The sequence below is a fragment of the Metopolophium dirhodum genome, chromosome 8 (assembly GCF_019925205.1).
Source record: "Metopolophium dirhodum isolate CAU chromosome 8, ASM1992520v1, whole genome shotgun sequence".
In the NCBI taxonomy this organism is placed as follows: Eukaryota; Metazoa; Arthropoda; class Insecta; order Hemiptera; family Aphididae; genus Metopolophium; species Metopolophium dirhodum.
The window spans coordinates 28,841,088-28,867,214 of NC_083567.1; the positions used below are offsets into that span (position 1 = coordinate 28,841,088).

Genomic DNA, 26,127 nt, shown 5'->3' on the forward strand with positions numbered 1-26,127 from the left:
GAAGCGCCTCCCTAAATATAATATAACACCGCGGAATGTGGAATGTATATTGATGAGACGCCGCCGTGAAGACGGCAAATCGCGTAAAATATAAGGAAAAACAGAAATGGGGAAAAAATGAAACGGCTCTATCGGGACGTACTTTGGGTTTTCAGTGAATCGGGGTGGAAAATCTAGTACGTGCCGGCCATCCCAATAATAATAATAATATGTGTGACGTGTTATGGGATGTTATGCGCTCTATTCACACTCACACGTCAGAATAATATTATGCATAAGACGACATACAGGTATGTTATACGCCATAGGTGGAGATTTAATCGAATTTCGTGGCGGGGGTGCTTATATTATATTTTTAAATATAGCTTACATTATAATAGTATGAGCAAACGAATTCGGATATCCACGGCGCACACGTCCCCTTACCCGAATTCCAATATTATATCAGTGATTTAAATATTTTATAGTTCCGTGTATCATAAAAATATAATACGTACAAAATGTTATTCTCGTCGACACGGTTATAATGCTCGATAATATCACATATTATGTGATAGTGTGATATTACTACCACTAGGTACACATTGCTAAATCTCGTCGCGTTTCACCTGCACGTGTAATCGAATCCGAGATGAGTGTACATTATACATAAGGGCTGAAATTTATCTGCACGTTCAGCACCTACGTGACATCCAATAGGGTCCACTCAATATTCGAATACTTAAATAATTACCAAACCATATATCACAACATTATTATGTAGCTGATGTCTGCTGTCCAAGTATATCAAATTCAACAATGTCACAATGAGTTATGTGGATAATATCTACAAATGTATAAATGTGAAATACTGAAATTATTAAGTTTTACAAATAAAAAACTCAGAAATTACTGTAACAATAAAAAAAATGTGTATCAATAGATTCCTTGATATTCGTAGGGTGTTTTAAGAATATTTATTCAACCTCGGGTGGATGGAGTGGCTCACCCATTAATTTAATTTTGGCTCAAGAAAACAAAACACATTTTTGTTTATTGATACGGTAACCATCGGTTTCAGGAATAAAATTTAAATAATAAAATAGCTGACCCACTATGCGTTACTATGGAATATTTTTTAATTTATCGTCATTCAAAATAACATGTACGACAAAAGGCAATGTCCTTATGTTTGTTAGCTTATAGACTCGACAACTACTTTTGACGCAAGCATAAGAAATAGTTTTTAGAGATATCAGAAAAGTGTATAGAGATTAGAGAGTTAAATTTGATCTACGTTAGAAAATAATATATACCAAGTGCTGATATCCAATCCACCATATTATAGGTGATGGATTGCCCATCTAGGTAGAATTAATTCACAAAGCACCGATGTCGATTTAACCGTGAACTGAGGTACACTAAAACCAAGATACACCGATACATCCGTATTTCATTTGTTCGGTTTTTTCTCGAGTAAAGTCAAGTTACACTTCAAGTAATATATATAAGTGTCAATAATATCTCTCCTGTTTGGATATATAATATAATAAACCGAGTGATGGGGGTCGAGCGAAGGTATACATAATATTATAGGTAGATTTATAATTTTTCAAAGAAGATATTTTTTGTGATTCCGTGTGTTTAAAATTGATTTAATTCAACAAAAATTAATGGATTCATAAACCGCGGATGGTCTTCGAAAATTGTTAAAACGTCATAACAATATTATTTATGCATGAATGAAAGTTATAAAATGAAATACGAATAATATTTTTTTTCCTGATAAACTACAACTTAATTCTAGAATACATGAATATATTGAACCGTTTACCATAAGTAATGCAGCCCTTATATTTATTATAAATTTACAATTTTTACAGCATTATAATAACATATTCTTTAATGATTCTTGTCGCACATTTTTAAATTTTAATCCCATACTATAATAGTGTCCTCTGCGTAAATGACAAAGTACTATATATTTTAATTCTACGCCCTCCGCCAAAGGTTAAAATCGTTTTTTTTTTCTATGTGTGAGTCGATTATGCACTTAGCATTTAAAATTCTCCTCCAAGTGTGTACTGGAGTCTGGCGTCATTAAATGTTGTTTTCGTTTTAACTATTGGAATTTATTCGAATTGCATGCAAACCCCAATGTTTTCATTTTTCCCTATACTTTCACTGTATATTTAATAAATATAAAAACATTCTTTAATCATGACTTTTATTTTCACGAACGCTTAATACGAAACCTTATACCTCATCAAACGTAACTATATATTTTAATGGTAATGTACGGTGTACAAGCATAGATTTTTTTTATACGCCTATAAATATACACATTTTTTTAATGATACTGTATTAAACACAATGTACATAAAATTATATTCTCTCATTAAATCAAAAACATTGTGATTTTTCAATTGGACACCGTATGAAAAATTATTATAAATTGTAATACTATATTATACTGTATAGGTGCGCATATCTCGAGAAAAACATTTTGTTTACAATCTAAGGTTAATGTGTTGGAAGACTTTCGGGGGGGAAATAAACATCTTCATGAGACATTGCGTGCAATATAATTTTCTTCTCCCGCGCGACAAACGACGTTGGCGCAGTATTATATATCGTGTCCATTAAAATATTAAACGAAGTAATTGTGCGTTATCTTCACTCTTAAAAACGGTTTTATAATAATAAAATATCAATGACTTGGCCTGGCATTAAATCACCAGAAAATATTATCATATTATCGTTCCTGTCGGTTAGTTTTATGATCAATATTACACGGCGATTTGGGTTGTTATACTTGTAGGTGTAAAAATATGCGTACAGTTTCACGTCAAATGGCATGTTACGATATTATTTATCTATACAACATCTTAGAGAATTATAACTTGTTAATACATATATATGTATATATATTATAATTTATAAGTACATTAATTCTTAACCCGGCCGGGTGGTGCTGCAGAGTGCCTGCCCACCAATGTTAAATTCTCCTGTCACTTACCATTATAGCTATCAAATTTGCTTATTGTACTTGACGTTGTATAGAATGTAAATTATTTAAAATATAAAAAAAAAGTATATTAATTAAAAAAATACATTTGTATTATATTATATATTATCAGTGGCGGATTTTCAAAAATTTTCGGGGGGGGGGGGGGGGTCCTAAAAATAATATGTATTTCAAATGTATTATATTTGTATCTTTATAAAATTAATCAATTAATTATATATGTATATATCAGTGTGTGAGGAGGTCCAGACCCCCTGGACCCCCCTCGTAAATGCACCACTAAAAAAAAAAAATCCGCCATGTCAAATTATTAAAACCTTATACTTCTTGTATTATAACCTTGGACAATTGAAACTATTAATTTCAATTTATAATTATCCAAGTTTAAAACTAAAACCTACAGTTAGTAGTTATTAGTACCTATATTTATGTCTTAACTTTATTTTTTTTAACGAAATTTACAATCTGTACCTCTTGGCACAACGAGTAAATGTTATTATATAGGAATAAAAATTATATATATTACTAAATAGTTTATAATAAATTATACACAATACATGAATATTTTGAGAAAAGCATCCAACAGTTAGTGACACTTTCGTGGGGTTATTTCGATATAACTAAGACAAAATATTGTAACGTACTTAACCCAATCGTAGCAAATATCAAAACACAAATTAATATGGGTCATCTAACCATTGCCGAGTTCCACGCTTTTCAATGGTTAATAACAGTTCAAAAGAAAACTTCATTATCTTTTAGTTGCATAATGTCAGCAACCTGCAACCCCTATCAAATGGCCGTAAAATATCGGAGAAGGTTTTGTAAAATTAAACCTTGATCGTGGCGTAAATATGGAGTTGCAAATTCAAAATGCATGTTACATGCAATTGCAAATTAGCAACAGATCAAAGTCGGGGCGCCAACTTCGCGAACGTTAATAACTGTGCAAAAATGGGTCATCAAGACGTGTGGTAATATGAACCTTTCGTATAAATAATAGTGAATACAAATACTCTGTGCAACGATCCTGCAGGTGGAATAATTCTCATTTGTCATTATTTTTATCACCACCTGTCGTAAAAATCCTACAGAAACGCGTCCGATGATGGCCCGAAAATTAGTGAATTACATAATATATTGTTTAAGCATAAAAGTGTCACGAATGACTCAAAGCTGGACATATATATATATATAATAATACAATTACACAGTAATTGCGGGACGTAATTTTCTATAAGATTTAACATATTGATACCTATATATGACCTCTATATACACTACGATTGGACTAGACGACAGCACATAAATATATTTTTCACATACGATTAATATTGTCACATTTCATTATATAGGCATAACCGCCACACGTGTTCAAGAAAAGTATTGTTATCCGTAAGAAATACGTCATGATGAATCATGTTATATTATTATATTTAAATAGTGTCGAGATTTTAATGTTATAAATATTATGATATAACATGTCCCATCGTGTTATTTTATACTTTTTCGTACACGTTTCTCGCGGGCCAAATGTTCACTTTACCGCAGGTGAAATTGATTTCGAAATGAAGAAAACGATTACAAAAGGGGTCGAGGCGCGGGAATTGGATTTGGGTTCGTGATTAGTTTTGACTTAAATTCGTTACGGTCTGTATGTACTGTTGTTGTGTGTGTGTGTGTGTGTGTGTGTGTGTGTGTGTGTGTGTGTGTGTGTGTGTGTGTGTGTGTGTGTGTGTGTGTGTGTGTGTGTGTGTGTGTGTGAGTGTGTAAATGTGTGTGTGACTAAATCGGATCGACGACGACGACGTTTGCGAAAAAGACAATTTTCAGCCCTTCCACGTCGAGCCGTAGTCGACTCTCATTGTTTTCCCCTCTTCGCGAAGTCTCTCTTGCACGCAGCACATATATTATATATACAAAATTATAATGTGCGTGTGCATGCTGTATTAAATCATTCGAGTTTTATGACCATTTTCCAATTACTGCTCCATATAATATAATATATATATGCCGTAATAGCAGTAATGCAGTTGGCTCGGGTGCACTGATTTGCATTCGAACAGACTCACGTATATACTTGACGTACGAAACAGTATTAATACGTATATATTATGACGTACACAAATGTACAACGGCCAACATCGAATGCCCCCCCTCCCCCCCGCCACACATATTTTTACGTCGTGCCAAGTCCAAAGTTTTCACTAAATATTTTACTCCTGAAAAATGTCAGCGTTAAACCGTATTATACAAACACGATCGTAATATTATGGGTTCGAATTCTATGATTTCTAATTGTAGTAAACCCAAATCTACCATCTATAGGTACCTAATAACAGTGGTATGTGCGTGTAATTTTACTATACATTTTAGTTATTGAGACGTGTAGAAAGGAAATAACCACACCGTTATTACATAATATAGTATGGGACATGGGTACATATTATAGGTGAAACATATTATATTTTTAAAATTATGAAAAACTATAACGTTTTAACGACTGATTATTTAATCGTGATATTTTCAATACGAAAAAAATTAAGTTTGCGTTGCTGTGTTAATTCCTATTTTAGATTACCTTATACGTCATATGGTATTGATCTACATTTCAACCAAAATATAATTTCTGTAGATGCTCAGATTTTTCAGTAGAATGGTAAAGCTTGGTATTCATCAATTTGACGAGCCTTGAACCTATAACAATATACCTAATAATGATATGTAATTATGTGTGATGATGTTAATTCGTATCGTTAAAATATACACCTTAGAATAAATTATACAACAAATAATCATCAACTATGAATGTACAACATACTATCATATTTTAATGTTCATAAAATATATATTTAGTTATTTTGGTTTAGTATTTATTTTTAATGCACGATAGTATAATATTTATATGTTCCATATTATATTATATTTTTAAATTTCTCATAATTAATTCATTAAACTTCAAGCGAAAAAAAACACATAAATAAAATATCCTTTGTGAAAAACTATTTTAATGTGGAATATTCAAATGACATTCACTTTATTATAAATTTGCATGATAAAACAACTAGTTTTTCAATATTAGTCGCGAACCGTTAAACACAATAAAAAAAAAAAAACTTGTTCAATGTGTCAGTGTATAATATTTCTCGTAAGACCCGTGCGGAAAATTTAATGATTTTAAAAGGAATTTTTTTTTCTCTTACATTATATATAAGTACAATTCATAACATTTTAATAATATTTTAGAATTCATTAATTTAAAGTAAAACATTTGTTTACTAATAATAAATGATATTAGATTTCAATAAAAAAAAAGATGGACATGTGGGTATCGCTCCGCTGTACATTGGGTCACTTTAATGTGTAGTAAACGCCACACAAAGACTTAACGTTATAACAGACATATTTCGGTTTCCAATTCCCAAACCGTTAAACGAGTAAATATCTATACCTGTAGTAAAAGCTTATTTAAATTCTCATTTTGGTGACCACGATAACGAGTAGATACTGCAGAAAAGGATAATTTAATAATGTTCCACAGGATTTATGCTCTAAACTCTAAGGTCGAATCACTCTAGAGCAACACGATAACGAGTACTGACTATACTGGATGTTCGATGGTAAGATGTCTTTGACCTGGTCAAAGTCTTACTCTTTCTCGACTGACCACGATAAAGAGTACTGAAAGTACTACTACGTGTCTCTTGCTACCTTTTCCAAAAGTGTTATTCTCAAAAAAAAAACCTTAAATAAAACGTGGACACAATTTCTCAAATTGACTCAATTCACTCAATTTTTTATTATTAATGTAAGTATAAAACAATCGTAAAATAAAACACGTAGCCCGAGCTACAGTTGTCACGTACCCGTGTACCCGCGAACTCGTCGAATTTCAAGCATTTACACTTCTTACTTTTTAAATTAAACAAAACAAGAAAATCGTTCCATCAGAATCGTTAGTTTACGGGTAAATATCCAATATCGTAAAAAATTGAAATTTAAACGCTCATAAAAAATTAGTTCAATTTCAAACTACAATCAATCAAGTGCGTAGAGGGGGATGATGGGGCACACTATTTAATTCTTCTGAACAGCAAATTTTATTCAGTAGATCCATAAAATACATATTTTCTGAACAAATTAAGCAAAATACTTCTATTTTAGCTTATATCTTATATATACAAATTACAAGGTATTATATGACTAATTTTATTTTATAAAACGATTATATAAAATACATTTTGGCTCGGTTTAAGTTAAATTTCTAAATGTCTATACAAAATAATTGCCAACTTATGTCAATGTCTAATCATTATAGTTATAGTCAACTATAGTTTATATGCCTCGATGCTTTAGTCATATATTTGTTTTATCAGTATAGGTCCACTTGTAAAATTATCACAGTCCATACATTTGAAAATAAATAAATATTAAATATACGTGCGCATATTATAATCAGCTAATCAGTAATCACAGAGCCGATAAAAATAAGCCAATTTGATGTTATTAAACTCTATGCAGAAAGAGATTAATCGGTGGATTTTCATGTGCATTTAAAATTGATATAATATTATTATATAGGGGCGGATGTAGAGTCGTTGTCGAAACGAAGTGTAAAAAAAAGTCTTTTTCCCCCCCGTATTTGAACGGGCGAACGACAATTCGAAAAGAGATTATTTTAATTAATGTTTTCCATAAACAATACATGCATATATTATATGTATGCAAACCGGCGACGTAGCATAATTTAATCTAAAAGCGAAAAATCTACATTATATGCATTAAGAATTTAATATAATATAATCTTGGTTCTATTTACACTATTCATTTCCATTACTATTAATTGACTTATAATATTATAAACACGATTGTTATACACATTTCGATGGCTTATATGCGTTATGTTGCCGTAGAAAATATGTATAATATATAGGTGAGTACTTTGATAATTAATTGTACACAAATAATCAGATTATATCGATGCGCACAATATTAAGCGCACACGCGACGTGTTAAGTACCTACAGACTGATTATTATTTATATATTTTTGAATTTTTTAGGATCGACATTTACAATACTGTATATGATAATGTAATATTAAATATTTAAAACGATTTCACTTCAAAAACTGCAGTTCAACTTTTTCCGAATTAAATGCAATAAAATGTATTAAAATTGTAGCTAGAATATGTATGCGCTTCTCAATCGTTAAACATATTAAAGCTGCATGCCTGCATGTTGCAAAGGCAGGTATATAGATAAAAAAAGGAATGAATACAATATTCCAATTTTAAATATAATAGTGATTGGTGTAGTGAGGGGATGTTGTACGGTTGTAACCTATTGCTTTTTGATATGAAAGCATTTAAATTATGCTTTTATAATATAATATAATGATTATTTGAATTAGATTATATTAATAGAAAAGTTTTAAACATGATGGTTTTAAATAAACTATAAAAAAATGTGTTTCCGAGTACCAAAATACCAGTATTGTTAGTATATGTATCAATATACCGATAACGCTTTATCCTACTAGGTATATAATAGCCACCTACTCAGTTTATATCTGGTGCTGACACTCGGATATTAAACCATTTCTACGCTACGATTTATATGATTGTGTGTTATGAAATAATCGTTATATAGTAATAATAATATACAATATTGAAAATATATCAATGAATAAATAATAAAAACATTTTAAATCTCATTTTAGACTATACATATATTATACTCACATTATAATGTATACCGAAACCGTAAGCGCGACTAGGGAGGGGGGTTAGCCCTTCCAAAACTTGTAATAGCCCCCTCAAAATAAATTATTCAATTCTTTCCTAAAATATAAACAAATCTTTAAAAATTAAACCGTATTTCTTGTTTTTTTTTTTTTTTTTTTAAATTTAATTATTTTATTTTTTTAATTTTAATTTATATTGCCTATGATAAATATGGTAAATATCATAAGCTGTATGCTTGTATGCATTTTAAGGAAACAATTTATGTCGGTATGATACAAATTATTTTGTATTTGTTAAGATTATTACACATAATTGTACAGTATATATACTATAGGTATACCTATGCACTGAACTTTAACATAGAAATAGGTAATAGCGGAATAAAAATCCCCTGAAAAAAATAACCCCCAGACTACGGGAATTACCCGTTAGCGCAAAAAAAAATTAATTCGTTTTGGGTAAAAAAAAAAAGGTATGTTATTTATGAGACAGCCTATTTGCGCCAAATGAACCTGTACAAACATTTTACGTCTTGGTTTAATTATTATATTTTAAAGACATGGCTACGTTATAACACTTATAAGTTGTAACTCATAACAAAGTTATTTTTATAAGCCCTTAGATTTAAAAGTTTTGTGTAATATGTCTCAATGAATGATTATACTTAATATCACACAGTCATATTATTATTATTATTGACACTTCGCGTAGACGCTATATTCATATTATTATCATGTATTTATGTATTTATGTATTTATGTATTTATGTTATATGCGCGCTGCAGAAATTTATTACATTTTCCACTATCGATAAAGGTCGACTCACCATTTTTTTTAGTTATGCCTATAATTAATATATTATTGTACAACTGTCAAAACTTGCACACCGTCAAAAAGTGATTTCCTAGTACAAAAGGTAGGTACCAAGTTTCGTTCAGATTAGAATATTACAACTCGATTCAATAATTATGTAGAAAATATGGTATCGGTACATGAGCGTACACATGCGGGGGTTTAATGGTTCAAACCTCAACCGAAAGGTTTTCAAACAATATTATTTTTCGACGTGCAGCTATTATATATTATATAAAAATTATATTATTATTTTACCTATGTAAAATACAATTTTGAATTTTTTCAAATATTATTTTGTATTAACTATTCAACGACTATATTGACGTTCGTACGTTCTACACAATACATATTACCTATATTATTATTATTATTTACAATTCTTGTCCATGTCGTATCCGCCGGTGTAATGCCGTTATTTTATGATTTATTCAGCAGTTTTTGTCGCCTTTAGTGTTTGATGTCTTAAATATTTCTCGGAACATATTATAATATCCGTGTAGCGTTTATACAGCAGATCTAGTCTGTATAATTGACTAACGAGTTTTTTTTATTTAAAATATATATTCTTCAAAGTTCGTCACGGTAATTCTCTTTCTTCTCTTTTTCCAATCCAAGCTGGAGTCCCTCAAGGTAGCGATCCTTCTCCTGGCCTATACAACATCTTCACATCAGATATCCCCACAACTCCAAACACGCTCTTAGCCACCTACGCCGATGATACCTCCATCTTATCCCTAAATAATAGCTCAGTAGAAGCATTCAATGCTCTTCAACTCCACCTCGACCTTATTGATAATTAATGGTCCTCCGACTGGAAAATTAAAATCAATGCCGATAAATCCGTTCTTGTCTCTTTTACCCTCAATAAAAAAAACACACCTATTACCTTATTTAAGGGAGTTCCCATCCCCTCCTTGGCTCAAGTAAAATACCTAGGAATAGTTTTAGACAAAAGACTAACTTGAGGTCCTCACCTTAAATCCAAAAGAAAGTCTCTCAATTCAAGATCTCACTTACTACGTCCTATATTAAAATCCAAACTCCCAATCCATAATAAAATAAAAATTTACAAATCATTGTTAAGACCAATCTGGTCTTATGGAGCCCAAATATGGGGTTGTGCAAAACCAACCCAAATTAAAACAATCGAAGCATTTCAGTCCATTTCCCTCCGCACAATAACGTCAGCTCCTTGGTTTGTTTCTAACCACACCCTCCATAAAGACTTAAACATTGAAACAGTTGAGAACTTAGTTAAAACCCACTACAAAAAGTTTCATTCCAAATTACTTCATCATCCAAATCCTCTGATTGCAAATCAACACTCAGCCACAATTCCAGGTAACCCCCCTCGTCGCCTCAAAAGACGTTGGTGTCACGACCTCCTAAACTGAAACACCACTCCATGTCCTAACGTCTCAACTCAAAAGGGTCCTATCACTGGATAGCTTCCCTTCTCATGTATCCAAAGCCACTATTATAATTGTAAACATATTTGCTTATTGTATTTTATTATGTACAGATTGTAAATGTTATTTTGTTAATAAAAAAGTTAAAAAATATATATTCTAACGATTTTTTAGTCGTTAAATCTGTGACAGTTGACTATACACTCGATAAAAAGAAACAATATTTTTTTGTTCACATCAAAATATGTTTATTAATTATAAACCAAAAATAATACGAAAATGTATAAACAATAACTTTCAAAAAAATTAGCAAATTGGCTATAAATATGATATTTTACATAATTATGTTCAGATAATAAAAGGAAAAAAAAATCGAAATTTACAATAATATGTGAACAATTTAACGATTTGAGATAATTTAATGAAATTTAATGAAAAAAAAAAATAAAAATAATCCTACAACGGACAAGAGACACAATAAACAAGGCGGGGGGGGGGGGAGAATACGAGATGGCGAATTGGTGCGGAAATGCAGTGTTGCTGGCCACTGGTCACCTCTGCACGTTCTCCGACCTGTCCCGCGGGTTGACGAGGGTCACTGGCGCGTTTGCTAGGACGCTTGACGACCTTGCCCAGCCGGCGTGGCCAGACCGAGGCGGCCACGGGAGCTACCACGGTTGACGTCGACGGACGGTTGCTAGTGAGCGTCGACGGTCGACGGCGCGACGACTCGGCTGACGGACGGCGAAGACCAAGACGCGGAGCGAGCGAAGTGAGATTTTGCGCTGCGGAACCGGCGGGGACGAGCGAAGAGACCGATGTGGGATTACCGCTGGGCAAAAAGGCGAGAGTCAGCGGACCAGAACGCGATCCTTGACTCTCGGTAATTTTGGCCCTGGCGTTGTCCCTTCGGCCGCGTCTTCGTTCCGCCGCCGCGGTGAAGTCTCACGCCGCCGGACCCTGTAAAACAGTTAAGTTTCCGAGAGTCCGGCACCGCTGACGTCCTCGTGTCTCTGCACGCAAATCTCCATACCACTCACTCACCCAGTGCCGAAGTCTCCGCCGCTGCCGTCGTACCGAGTCGCCATCGCCGTCGTACTGGTCGGTGTACCGTCGGGGCGGAATCGTTTCCCGCGCCGGTACCTCCACTATAGCCGCCGTGTCGTCGCCGTCTTCCGTCGCCGCCGCTGCACTCGTGACCGTAACTGCAGTCGAGCGATTGCCGATCCGCCAGAGGGTCTCGCGCGTCAGCGCGAACCCGTCGCGCCGCAGGTGGTCGGAGAACATGCGTGAGTGACTTACTGCCGCGCACCGTCCGTGCTCTTTCTTGCATCCTCCCCTCCATTCCGTCGCCGTCGTCCTGTCCGTCGTTCTCATACGACACGTCTTCTGGACGAAAAACGTCCTCGGGAGTCGGAGTGGGATCGACAGGCCCCGACTCCGCACGACGACGTACGACTGCAGCTAGCCAGCAAAACGAAACGGTCCTCTTCTGCATCCGAAATCTTCGAATTGTCGTCTTCCTGGACTGTGTTGTTGTTGCCGAGCGGTGCTGTCTCTGGGATCGGAGTAAGCTCCGATTCCGCTGCAGATGACAGCGCATCGCCGCTCGGCAATCCATCACTGTGCAAGGAGACAGACTCCTCGACGTTTTCGTTGAACTCCGCGCCTCCAAGAATCGGATTTTGTCCTTCGGCTCCGACTCCGGGGTCTGATCGTCGCCACTTGCAGTAGTTGCGCCCGTATCAATGGCAGACAGAAGAAGAGTAACTTAGACGCACGAGGAATTCGTCGCTTTCGTCAGCGTAAGTGCCTTCCATTATGTTGACTGCAATGTCTTCCGAGATTTCGAGCAATATGACGTTTACCGCGTCGCGGTCGATGTTATAATAATTGATAGCCATCTTTTATTTTTTGAGTGAAGATAATGATATGTACGTGTACGTTAAGACTGAATTGAGAATTGGTAATGAGCTAAATACAAATATTCCAACGCAGAGACCGATCTCCGAGAAAATCTCCCAGACGACGACCTGTATTGCCTACTAGCCAGCTAGCATGTTTATCTTTCTCGTCGGCCCGCAGCATTAGAAGAATTTCGAGTGCGTTAATTTTTCTAAAGACCATTATTATTAGGCAGGTAGGTATTGATATAATATTATTATACCTAATATTTTAACGAGGATAGTTTCTGGTATTACGATTTGTATATTTATTCTGTGACTAGGTTTAAACTTTTACATATGTTACGGACAAAGTAGGAAACTGAGCATGGCCCAATTAGATTTGGGCACTGTAGGTTAAATCTTGAATATATTGAAAATCGTATAAAACATCTTACTGAGTACTTAAATAAACATAATAAAAACTTGAAATATATGCTTCAACTATTAGTTGCCTATTGATAGTTTTTAAATCTATTATTCAATATGGTACCTCCTACTGAAAAATTAATATTTTTTTTTGGAGGACCAGTACCGATGCCGATACCGATAAATTCAAAAGGGTCTTGCAGTCCCTGATCTGAAGTCGACCACAACAACACACGCCACACACACACACACTTAGGTGATAAAAACCGCAAATATCGTCTTATTGCGGCAGTAACAACACACATATTATAAATGTCGCGTGTCCGCGGAGACCGTTAACCGCACCCGGCGGCGGCAGCGATCGCGCGATAACTCAATTCCACCGGGCAAAGACGTATAAAAAGTATAGTCGTGTAGTTCGGAAGGACGACCGTTTGTCCGGACACGTGTCGTCGATGTAATACACTTTATACATTATATATTATTATTATATGGGCCAAAAACGGTATATACGCGTACGACGTCGTTATCCCGAGGCGGAATATATACACGCACGTATACATTGCGCGATTATGGCCAATATATAATATAGTAAGTACGTATAATATTGCTGTGTACATAATATATATATACGTATATATATATAGGTGTGCAATGTTTGTATATGGTATGTGCATTCTGTGAGTATATAATATGATACAACGCGAGCGCGTGCAGCTGAGTTATATTGCCCTCGCGCGAAATGTACGTATATTTGTATTATAGTGTGCGCTAAGTATTTTTCATTCATAGACGACCGTATAGAAATTGCTCGCAGTAATAACAATATATTTCGTACCCGCACGATATTGTCGAATCGGCAACATCCGCATCCTCGGCGGTCTCCACCGACCCACCCACCCGCACACCCACACACGACCCATGCGAGAGCTGCGCCGCTGCACGTCGCCGTTTCCTCGTCGTCGTCGTCGTCGTCGCGGCATAATATAGTACGCAGCACATATTATTATAAATACACACAAGTGAATATTGTGCGTGCGTGTGTACTACAGTCGCAGCTTTCGCTTGTAATTAATTTACAGGTCCATTGCGCACCCCGTTTCCGTTTACATGCATAATATATTTCGCGTGTGGGCGCGTGGGTGGGTGTGTGGGTGTGTGCGTGTGTGTGTGTGTGTCATGTGTGTGTGCGCACATATTTCAATCAACCGCACCGGAAACTGCAACAAGCGTACATACCGGTTTGGAATTTCGGAACTAAATAATAATATAATATCCCGAAAATAATATCAATGCAATTTAAATATTGTTATATTATATTTTATGCTGCCGTCGCACTGCACGCTGCACTGCTGAAGACAATAAATATTAGGGACCTACATAATATTATATCATATAAGAACAACGTGGTCGGAGGAGGTTAACGTGCGTCTCTCGCGATATGTATTTTGCTGTTTTGAATTTTAAATAATTTTTACATACCAAATTTAAAAAAAAAATAATGTATTTAATTCGACTAGATTTTAGAAGGTCCTGATTTTTACCAACCATTAAATTTCTAAAACTTTAAAATGTTTGTGTTCTCTGTGGTTATTAGTTTATTACCTATTAATTTACCAATATTACCGAACTATGAACATAATATGATATAATACGATACTTCCATAATACATTGTTATAAAGACGTTGTGATAATGTGATATTGTACCTTTTCTTGTTAAATATGTTCAAAAACATGCTACACATATTATATTATACTTAGAACCTACTACCACAATATAACATTGTAATGGTATAATAAGTGTAACTCCAACTTTTAAAATTGTAAAACAAACATAATATAATACACCTACAAGCACGCGATAAAAAAATCGAATGCATCGTACAAAATGACAAAATCTCGACTTTCTGTATTTTTAATTAAACCTGGTACAAAGGTCAAAGACTGCTCAATGCCCGCGGCTACAGAAGTACTGAAATCAGAAAAATAAAAACAATGAAATTAACCTCCCCTTCCATCTCATCCCCCAGATCCGACATCCGTTGTCTCCGCGTTTAAATAATGATTACACGTGGTGTCCCGACCTCATTACAATTAAATACTATCTCCTCGCCACCTTTCTGTAGGTACCTAGGCCTAATTACAAACTATTTATGACGCACAATAACGTCGGGTTTTTGTTTATCCCAATAGGTTCTATATGATATAGTTCTTGACGGTTCTTGATTAAATCCGTGTTCGGACTTCGAATACCCGACGTCGCAGTATTTGTCGATGTGACTTGGCTGTAATATATTATCTGCAATTTTTTCCGGTGCAAAAAAACACTCTATACGAATTTGTAAATTTTAAGCACTGGTGCGCTATCTTCTTCTAACGACGTTGCCTCCTCCCAAACGTTTTTCTCTGCCATCAGTTAATTTATTTATAGTTCCACGGTTATCGGTCTCACTTTCACGCATGAACAGCGGCGAATTGTGTACGCTGTTGTATAAGACCGTTTCGTTATTATTATTATTATTATTACTAGTATCGTCATCATCATCGTCGTCGCCGTCGTCGTTATACCAATATAATATTGTATTATTATAAGAAGATATTATAACAATAATATTAGAGAAAACGATCGTCGTCTGCAAATCGCGGTCGTAAACGGTTGTCGGTCGACTTTTACCCGCAGACCGAGTTAATTTCGAGCGCATCATCTATATTATATACATATAAATTGCGTATAAACGAGTGCGCTTCGTCGATTAGGAGGCGAAATAGAGCCGAATTATGCGTATAATCGCTAAATATATATATATATATATCATATAGTATTACTACACATAATAATACGGTATATAACGCGATATATATTATACAGCTATATGTACGCGATGGGGCTCGTGACATTAAAACGTTTTTAGTCGTTTTACACACCATATATACGTCTCATATACCAAAATATGTATATATATATACGTATTTACGCATGTACACAATACCCGCCGTATAAAAACTTGGGCCCCGACCCGCCGGCGTTAATATTATGTATACTATTATAAGTCACACGTTCGTGGCGCTTTTCGCACTCGTATAAAGCTATTATAAAATATCGCGCGTATTATATTATTATTATTACGTGTATAATAGTATATATATATATGTGTGTGTGTGTGTGTGTGTGTGTCTGTGTGTGGGAGCGATATGCGAAGAATAATAATAACGGTATTATTATTATTATATAATATGTATATGTATATAGCTGCCGTACAATCGGAGCTGCGTGTGTTTGTGCGTACGATACCGTTTATAATGTGTACGCGACACACGCGGAGACGCGGCCGCAGTTTAACGACTCAACTTTTTAAGCCCGTCGTACATTATTTTACGAAAAGGATTTTCACCGCCGCCGCCGCCGCCATCATACCGCACTGTGATATACCGTACCATAATAATAATAATATTATAATGTACGTCGACGACACCGCGGAGAGGACGTCGTAAATTTCGTAAAAAATTGAACTTTACCCTCCCCCGCCGAATATTTACTCGTCTATATATATATATATATATATATATGTTATGTCGTACGAATTGTATAACGTCGCGGCGCATGTATATACAGTACATGATAATAGTGTGTCGCACCGAAGCGCGCAGAGACGGACAATTAATAGGAATTTATCGGCTCCATTTGCATAATTGGATATACTGCTGCATCGCGGCTATATTATCGTGTTTATATATATATATATATGTGTGTGTGCGTGTATTATGTAACGGCCGTTGGCAGAAATTGGTTAGTATCCCTTCGCCCGCACGAGGGTGATCGATGTTAATGCGATGCCGCCGATATCTTCGAAAGTTTCCAATACGAGTCTATTATAATAATAATATATATACGCGTTTATTGTGCACACGCAGAACGCGTAATCGGCATAATAAAAAAACGGAAAACCGGCGAATTTACAAAAAAAAAAAAAACGAAAACGAAAAACACAGTTTCCCGCGTTATCTGCGCAGCAGGCCGGAGGCGGCGCGACGTTATATCACACGTTTTTCGTTCATACGTAGTACAAGGTGTAACAGAAAGACCTGACGAACAAAAAAATTGATGCCACGCATAAACGTACCTATGACAAAAATTGTTAAAATTATTATATGATTAGTAAATTATTTAAGAAATATACAGTCAGCGAATTCCCAAAAAAAATATTTTGAAAAAAGTTATTACGCTCCAAATCCATTTAATCAAAAAAATATTGATATTTTTAAAAATTCTAAATAATAAACTACTTGACTTATATAAATGTTTTTATTTGTTCTTATAATCAGATTCGCAAATTAGCTATTTTGAATACATCCAAAACGATTTAAATCAAATTTAAAATTTTTTATTTTCATCGTTAAAAAATAAAAATAATTTTTGGTATGATATATGTGTAGCGCAAGTGACTATAAGTTAAATATAAAAAAAATTTAAATATTGATTTGAACCAAAGTTATTCCAAACGTCAGTTCTATCAGTTACACCCTGTATATACCACCTATATACATATCTATAGAATATATACGCGTTGTTTGTTTTCTTTCGTTCGTCCTTTATATTGCGTGTGTATATTATATTATACGGCCGCCAAAGTAGAAATTATTCGAAGAGGGTTTGTGACGGCGACGGCGGTGTAAATGCAGATTTTTATTTTTTTACTCTTCTTGTTTTTCTTCCCCGGAAATCTCGTTTAAAATCGAACGGCGCGCCGCCGGTTAACATCGCGGGATTATTAGTATATTATTATTGCAGTCTAATAAAAATCTCGCGCCGCCAATAACGCCGAGCCCGTCTAACCGTAATAATTTATTATTACCGACTACCGTTCTTCGGTTTATTACGACATAATTCTTTCGGGGAGGGGAAAAAAACACATTCGATTCGAAAAACCAACTCAGATTTAAAAACCCACATTATAGAGAGACATACGCGTCACCCGAATTGTAGTGATCGAATGAATCGATTAGACGTTGCATTTTATTATTATTAATAAACCGATGTTATTAGTAGGTTGATCATAGTATGTATACCGTACGAAGGAAAAATTAAGTTTTCGCGCATGCGCAAAATACAAGAGTTAAAAAATTGAAAGGCATAGGAATTTATGATCCGATGGCTTAGTTTCATTTCCCGCAAACAGAATTCGACATACTATTATTATGTATAGGGTAATGAGTAATATGTATGTAACTGCGTTATATAGAGTGTACTCTGTTTTTGTGGACACACGGACACACCTGTTGGACGTGTGACGTGAAATAATGTCTCCAGACGCGGTGCAAAAGAAGTTTGTGAAAATGTCTCGTTTGCGATGCTCGGAAGTGCCAGGACGATATACAAAGGTCCAAGTAGTCGAACGATATCCCATCCGGTATATCTACCGGATGTGCGAGGCTCTCGTTTTTTTTTTACCTCGTCCAATTCGACGAATGACCGGTTAACCTATTGATTTTTCGTTATAATATGACATATATAAGTATACCCGAACGTCATGATCGAAATGACCTACATTATATCACAATAATATCTCTAATAGTATTCATGTATAACTTATAACTTGTGCGCCTATAACTTTATGTTTTATATAAATACGTGCTGAGCACCCCGTGATTTCAGATTAACTCTCTCAAATCTCGATTATATATTATTTTGTTGTTACTGTTATTATTGATTCTATCAAGATTGTTATGATTAAAAATTAAACAGTAAAAAAAAAAAATTGCGAGTGACAGATTAAATTCGACAAACGTTTGTGCATTTTATAAACGTATAAAATATATTATAAAGGTATAGCTGCAACAACTTTTTGAGAAAATACTAAATAGTTGAAATAATTAGAGAATATTAGAATTGAATAAAAATATATAATTTTCTATAAACGACTTAATAAATTAAAAATTGATATTGGCCACTGGTAAGTTATTGTCAAGGCATATGAAATTAAAAATGTATTATATGCAATGCACGTATTTATATATTATATACTATATACATTATACATAATTATTTCGAAACACAGCTGTTATGCTGTGGAAGAAAATAATTAAATTACAAATTTAAATCCATTCATCAAAGGCCAATAGAATATTATATATTATTCCACGTTCAATTCAAAACTTCTACGAATCAAAATCAATAAACTTTTATTGAAATTTGTAGTAGGTAGGTAGTTAATATAATATACTAATCTGTATTATATTAAGATAAATGATGTATGACTTAGCATTTTGAAGACTAATTAAATTATAAATTTTCTATCATAAAACATTGCTCGTTAGAAAATATATATACCCTAGTTGGGGGGGTCGATCCCCATGATTACGCCACTGAGTCAGCACAAGTGGGACTCTTACGATTATTCCACAACATGTTAATATATTCAAATATTTAGTGCAATGCTTGCTATGCACCATACTTGTGTACAGGCATTGTATTACGCATTTGGGCCATATATTATATTATAACATTATGTTCAAATGAAGAGTATCAGAAAGGAAAATATGCCAAAATTGAAAATATATAAACGGGACATAATATTATTTATAGATACACATTTTTTACGACGAGTAATTTATTAATTGTACAGTATTACTGTCTATGTATGCATAATATGCTTATGCATATAGTATGCATCGTATGTTGTAAGATAAAAATAAAAAGAATAATTATAATATTGTGTAAACAGAAATACGTTTAATGCTTTAATCTATTTTAGTATAAGTTCTATGAAATAATTAATTTGGAATTATACTACTTTATATTTTAATTCTCTATAGTATGAATTTTTTTTTATACTCCATGAGACTTAGTAAAATGAAAGTTTCGCTGTATAATTGTTTATAAAAGAAAATACCTATAATCCTAATAAAATAAGAATAAAAATATTTATTTCAAGAAAAAATTTAGATTCTGAAAACTTTTAAATTAAGACAATAATATTATGATACAATAACAATTTTTTTTCAGAAAAAGCTTGTGTGTATACATTTTTAAACAGTGAAAAAAAATCCCAAATGTTCCAAAAATCTACAAATTAGCCATTAGGTGTATAAAACTAAAAATCGTTGGTAATTTTGCGAAATCGTTAAAACCTATTGTTGATAAAAACAACAATAATAATGTCCAAGCTTACTCGTTGTCATGTTCTTATTACACGTATATAGGTACCTATATTGTAGGTGTAAATAATAAATGATTTGAAAAAAAAACAGGCCCGAAATCTTAGCGCTAACGGCTAACCGATCAGATAGTATTGTAGAACCACCCAGATAACAATTTTTTGTTTGATAATATTATTATAACATTATAAATTATAATCACGAATAATATTAGTATAATACTATTATAATATTATCATTACAAAATGCTATCTGGGCGCTGGCTAGAATAATAACAACTCTGCGCCCGTCGTCAGGGAAATATTTTTATTTTTCGGTGAAAGCTTAGAACGAAATTGTAATTTTGTGTTCATTATATTTTACAATTCCGTATCCAAACGCATTTCACACACAAATTGTTCATGATGGCTTACCGCGAGTACGGAGACGAAATCCTTCGGGATTACTTTATCGTACTTTATACTTTATACTTTATACGTCATGCGGACGTCGTCCGTGCAACCGAAGCCGAACGCCGAATTACGAAAGAGATCAGCCAACGAAACCTGAAATGTACAATATCAAAGAGGTGTTCGAAGACATGCTGGACGACTTTGTGGTTGAAATGGTCTGCGCTGTCGTAGCTCGCGACGAATCTTTGCAGGTGCAGCCCTGCACATCGTCCGAACCAATGCGGGGACGGGCTTCAGCGCAGACGACCTGCGACGCGACAGTGTCCACGGAACACCTGGACATCGGGATGTGGCAGGCCGATGCCGAGGTATTGGAGGAGAGCGGGGAACCTAGAGGTCTGGAGGTATATTGTTCCGGGGCCACGGCACAGAACAGGCGCGTGTCCACGCCGTCCACGGACGTTGCGTAGCATCGTCTCCACGGCGTGGAAAGGCGCGAAACAGGCTGTTATGCTGCTGTGGTCACCGATGCGGGAATAACGGTCAGCAGAATCCGAGTCCTCGCCCCTCGGACGAAGAACACCAGACAAGACGGCGGCGACGCGGGGAGTGAAAGAGTGAAAGAGTTATCAATGTGTCCTGGGAGGTAAGTCACCCTATATACGTTATCTGCAGGTCGCCCGCAGAATGACGAGATCGTGGTTGATGGCGTCGCGAGATCACGGTTGTCGACACTCGAGGCCGTCTGACGGATCGGCGAGAACCCAGTATAACGTTGGACGGCGGTGCCTGCTGAGCCCGTCGGGGGTGCACGTATAGAAATCTGAAGTTATTTAAGTGTCAGTACACATTTGAACGTCGTTTCTGAGCTAAGGCTCGCTTGTAGTTGTCTTATCATATTATATATGTTTATAATTTAAACTGAGCGATAGAGATATATTATGCTAGGAACACGGACGTCAGCATCGTCGGACCCACAGAAACTGTTGACGTTTCAGGGTTCGGCGATGCGTGACTCCTCGGCGTGGCAACGGAAGCAGACGCGGTCGAGACGGATTGCCAGGACAAAAATATCACGGAGAGTATCAGGACCGCGAGTGTCCGCGACACGTTGCTTTCCATTCCCCTTGTGTCCATTTTTTGTCCAGAGGTAATCCCTCCGGTCGCCGCCGATTCCGCAGGCACCAATATTATAGCTGTCTTCGCTCGCTCAGTGTTTTTGGTCACTGTTGACGTCGTCGTCACAACACCAAGCTCCCAGCTTTATCGCCTTTCGACTACAACCACGGACCTTATATTAGCACTGAGCGCTATAGTCAAGAGCCACGGAGGTCTTACGGCCGTCGCCCGCCGACCCTTCCCACAGCGCGACGGATCGTGGCTTACGTATTCGTGGTCGACAGGGTGGCGACCGCACCGTCGTCTAAGGACCATGAGCACCGGGCACGCACGAAGGAATTCTCCGGCGCACCCGTACTATCCGGCTAGGGCATACAGGTGTCTTTCGCCACCTTGGTGGGGCCGCAAACTATCCATTTTGCTTTCCGTTTTTGGTCATGGACAACCTTCGCTGCATATAGCCCCAACGATAGCTATTTTCCACAACGTTGGACCGAGTTGTGAGCCCTGAGGGCAGCCTCGACTGAGCTTTTGGCGGTACTGGATTCCTTCTATTTCAAAGCTTGCCCATCTGTTCTCTAGATAGGAATTAATCGTTCTAACTGAATTTAAAGAGGTGCCCAGTTTTGACAGCTGTTTCATCAATGGAGACCATTTTACGTTGTCAAATGCGCCCATGATGTCCAGAAATGTACCAAAACCGTGTCTGGATTTGAACGCATCGATCCAGTCGTAGACATTCCCCAACCCGCGGACTTGGTGCCACGTAACAGCTCACGCGACGCCTGGGGCCCGCCACAACTGGTTTAACGGGCCCGAGTTCGAAGGCCTCTTAGCGCTAAAAAAATTGTACGGGTCGGGCCTTCCTCGACCCCGCGTTGTCACAACAGTCTCTTCTTCAGCACATCATCTTTTTTCTATCTCTTATTATTCTTAAATCTCTTCTGTGATTATTTTGTTTAACGTAAAAAAAATCAAAATACTTTTTTTTATTTTTTTTTTTATAGCCCTCTATTATTTCTATTCTGACATTTTGTTCAATGTAAAACACAAAGCCGTATCACACTTCCGAACACTCGTTAGGTTCACAAAAACTCAAAAAAAACTAACTGTGACCGACGTACACAAGAGTTGTCGGAAACACGTGCGAAAAAAATTGTATTTGCGTGAATCCGATTATTATTGTTATCTTGATTTTTTTCCAGCAAAGCAAAACTGCGTTTATGATAATTTTTGTTATCAGTTTTTTCCATGAACAGTCACATATTTTACAGCGTGTATAATTTACGTATTTATGTATTAAATATTATATAAAACAATGGACACGTCATACCCATTGGTAAATTATAAAAATCCAAGCAAAAATATTATCCGCGCGTGAACGTCAAAAAAACGTCTGTCGTCAGAACGTTTGTTATGTGTGTTTTTTGCATTGATAACGCGCTCGAGTCACGTGGCCGTAAAAAGTTTGATCCCCGGCGGCAGATTTCTGTAAACTATAATATTATATAATAATACAATATGAAGCGTATATGCGCCACGGGAAATATGAAAAAAAAAATTGTTAAAAATAAAGTAAGAGACGCTTTGACTGTATATAATATAGTATAAAAAATTGTGTTTCCGGTGGGTCGTTTAATGCAATATCATACTACTATTATATTATATATTTTTATATACGACAAGCCGATGCGGGTGCGTGTTTGAGACGTGCGACGTCGTCACCACAGCAACAATATATAATATATATTATATATAGGTAGCTTATGTTATTATATGGCGGCATTATTGTATATATATGAAAATATATAATACAAATGTAGGTTATATATAGGTATATTATTTGGCGGGGCCGAGCAACTCGTTTGCGGGCCACACGTATTAAACGTGTACAATATTATTTATTTTGCACGCTGTCGAAAGAGAAAAATAATTTTTTATACTTCACAGTGATGTCGACTGCAGCGATCCGCGAGATTTTTTGTTGCCGGTTATTATATATTTTTTTCTGAAGTATTTATTATAATATATACGTATGTGTAGTGTGTGTGTGTGCGGTATAATATAATATTTTTAGCAAGACATTTTCGTGAATTCGACTAATGGAAAACTGCAACATTTTACCGCATTCCCTGCGAAAACGATCATTTGTCATCATTCATCACGTATATTATATCATCTAGGTGAATATACGATCAACGGGAAATCGAGCACGTCATATTTATTATTGTTTATTTTTATCTCTCGAAATTATTTCAGAGACAATAGTGTGTGTGCACAGGCGCGGACTGGTAAAATAGGGCACGGGATGCTACACAATTTAAAGGGCAAATAACATAAATTGTTGGGGCGAATTTAATACATGTAGATTATTTATAAAATATTAATATATTTTATTTTGTTTTGAAAAAATATTGAATATACGTTAAACACGTAAATAAGTACCAAGTTACAAAAAACTTTCAATCAAAGTTGTACAATATTATAGATTACTAGTAATCGTAAGTTGGTAACAATCTGTTGTTCATTAGGTGTCTAGAGTCTTTAAATATATAATAAATAATATTAGGCAAATATATTTTAGGGCAAGGGATGCTGTAGGATCCCAGCGTCCCAGCCAATCCACGCCTGGACCAGTTTGTATAGTTAAATTTGGCATGCGAACTATAATTGAAATAGAAAACCAGAATAGGTGCATTGCAGATGACAAAGATTTCTGTAAAAGAACATACGATTTATCAATATACCGTATAGGTACTGATAATACTGATAGTACTAGATAATACTATAATATATAAGTTCTATGGATTTATCATAATTAACAATATATTTTATAATATCTATGGCAATCGTCAATTGTCGAAATTCGTCGGCGACGGTTAACAATTCTCATAATTTCAGCAAATACTATTGTATTATAAATATAATATATTGTATATTTTGATTTCAGTGAACAAAAAAACAATAAGCCACTAATATAAACAGACAGTTTGTTAAACCGTACATATTATAATGTAAGTTTTAATAAAAACTCGCAAATTTCATTATGATCAGGTTATTTTCATAAAGTATTTCGATACTTTCAAGTTTCAGTTCATCGGAGTGAGATGATTAGATGGAGATGGATGAAGATGGCTGTTTCTTCGGCGATGGCGGCACTCTAGCTACGTTTCACCGGAAGAGTAGATGTTTACGAGTAAGTTTGTTTTCAAATTATTACCTACTATTTTACATTTACTTTTTAGACTTGAATTAGGCGTAAAATAGGAATTATTCTTGTTTTTTTAAATAATTTTTTCGAAAAATATATGTAACATGTATAGCTCATACAATTATGAATTTATAGTTAATAGAAATGCGGATGTTTATACTTCATAGATATTTTTTTATTGAAATCGTGTAAATAATTTGATTAAACAATCAGGTACCTACTCATCACTAGTATCAATTTTATTATATTACGTGTAAAATCACCGACACAAGGTGCAGACTGAATCAAAAAAATTAAAAACATAAAACAATGTTGTAGTAGAAGCTGGAAACTGTAGTTTTTATAATCCATATAATGTAACTATTAAATTGAATCATTGAATTATTATTCAGAGATAACTTTGGGATAAATGCCAAACGTATAAATGTAAATTAAATTAAAAATAATTTAAAAACATTTTGTGAAAGGAACAAGATTACTGCTAATATTTAAGTCTTAATTATTATTAACAAATAAATACAAATAATAGATATTTTAATAGCTTTTTACTATTAACATTCAGTGTAAATATAGTTTCTGATCGACTTACCTATATGTAATAAAATAATTATTCATATCAAATAATCCTAACAATTTAATGCAAGGATTCTCATAAATTGATCTTACAGCAGCCTTAAAACACCAAAAATACATTTGTACATCATTTACAAAATTTTAGTTCCCTATTATGGTGTAGGTACTAATACAAACAATAAATTGCTATTCGAAAAAAACAATTTTGTATACCTATTATTATTTACTAAATACCTACAACTAAACTAAACTAAAAATAAACATATGATTACATATACTGAGTGCCTATAAAATAATATAATATATGAAAATTGAATCTTTATTACGAATACTTATCGTTTACACAGA

The 26,127-nt window shown here is 34.8% G+C and overlaps 1 long non-coding RNA gene across 1 annotated transcript; it reads left to right on the forward strand.

The window, feature by feature from the left end:
* Positions 1 to 12,550: 12,550 nt before the first annotated feature.
* LOC132951063 (uncharacterized) lies at positions 12,551 to 25,170 on the forward strand. The gene is made up of 3 exons (XR_009665300.1): positions 12,551 to 12,821; positions 24,946 to 25,009; positions 25,083 to 25,170. It is a non-coding gene; the product is annotated as an uncharacterized LOC132951063 (long non-coding RNA).
* Positions 25,171 to 26,127: the final 957 nt, after the last annotated feature.